Source organism: Chiloscyllium plagiosum, unplaced genomic scaffold, assembly GCF_037043375.1.
Source record: "Chiloscyllium plagiosum isolate Xiang-an unplaced genomic scaffold, Cpla_swu_hap1 HiC_scaffold_18, whole genome shotgun sequence".
Lineage (NCBI taxonomy): Eukaryota > Metazoa > Chordata > Chondrichthyes > Orectolobiformes > Hemiscylliidae > Chiloscyllium > Chiloscyllium plagiosum.
This window is the reverse complement of record NW_028270156.1, coordinates 69663557-69664824: the sequence shown is the minus strand read 5'-3', so window position 1 is coordinate 69664824 and position 1268 is coordinate 69663557.

Genomic DNA, 1268 nt, shown 5'->3' with positions numbered 1-1268 from the left:
ACTGAACAAGATGTAGTTTAATGACTGAATGGCACATAACACAGAAGAACCTACATGGTGTTATATGGGAACTGGTACTGTGTCTCACGGGGTGGTGCAGGGGCAAACAACGTTCCTTCATTATTTGGTCTCTTTGAATGTTCTCATCAGTATCACATTTTGTTATCTTAAATAGACCTGTACGACTGATCATGATATGATCTTGAAGCAGGTGAGAATTGAACCTGGACCTCCTGGTCCAGATGCCGGGGCCTGCCACTGCAACACAAGTTCACTCAAGAGATTGGAACAAGAATCTGGCACCTTAGGCTGCTTTGCCATGCTACTCAATATCAAATCCTATCAAAAGCTTTTTAAATCTTCCATTTTCTGGATTATTTCCGTTTGTAATTCACTAAAAGCCATTATGTAGGCACAAAATAAAATTAAAAAGCTGAGTGGCCTTTATCTCAAGAATGCTGTAATTCAAAAAAATTCTTGACCAAATCCCCTTGCAGCATTCTGAGGACAGTAAACCACAGGAAGGATAAATTAGTCCTAGAAGAGATTCAGCAGATTGAGGCAATAGTTTAAAGGATTAAATAATAAAGTTGCATAAATATAGTATGTACTTGTAGATCATTTATAGACGATTGAATTAAAGTATTAAATGATTAAGGAATTTGCTAGGGTTGAGACAGAGGTACAGTTCCCCTTGGTATTGGGATCTAGAACAAGATGCCATGATATGAAATCAGATCAAAGTAATTTAAAAGTGAAATTAGGAAGAATTATTCCACACACAGGATAAAGAAATTCTGGAACTGAATCCTCCTTCCACCAAAAAGAATGCTGGATCAATTTAAATTTTCAAGATGGAGATTGAAATGTATTAAGGGTATGATGAATGGAGTTGAGGTACTAATCAGTCATGATCTAATTGATTGATGGCACAGGTTTAAGAGACTGAATGGGTCACTCTATTATGTACCTGTTGGTATTGGTTCCATTATCTATACAATGTGTAGCTGTGGATCATCTATATACCATCTTATTAAGCCTATTCCAATAGACCACCTTTCCTTCTCTTTGGCAATCTGGTCATGTTCTATCATATTTATTCCTGCTCTTTCTAACAACCATCCATGCTCTTAATGGACATACTTTCTGAAGTTATGAATACCTATTAACATTTCATGTTTAATGTTGAATTGAAAGATCTGACCTTGCAGCAAAGTCAGCCCAGATTTGATCATTGAGATGGATTCTGGATGTCAACCAAATTCTCA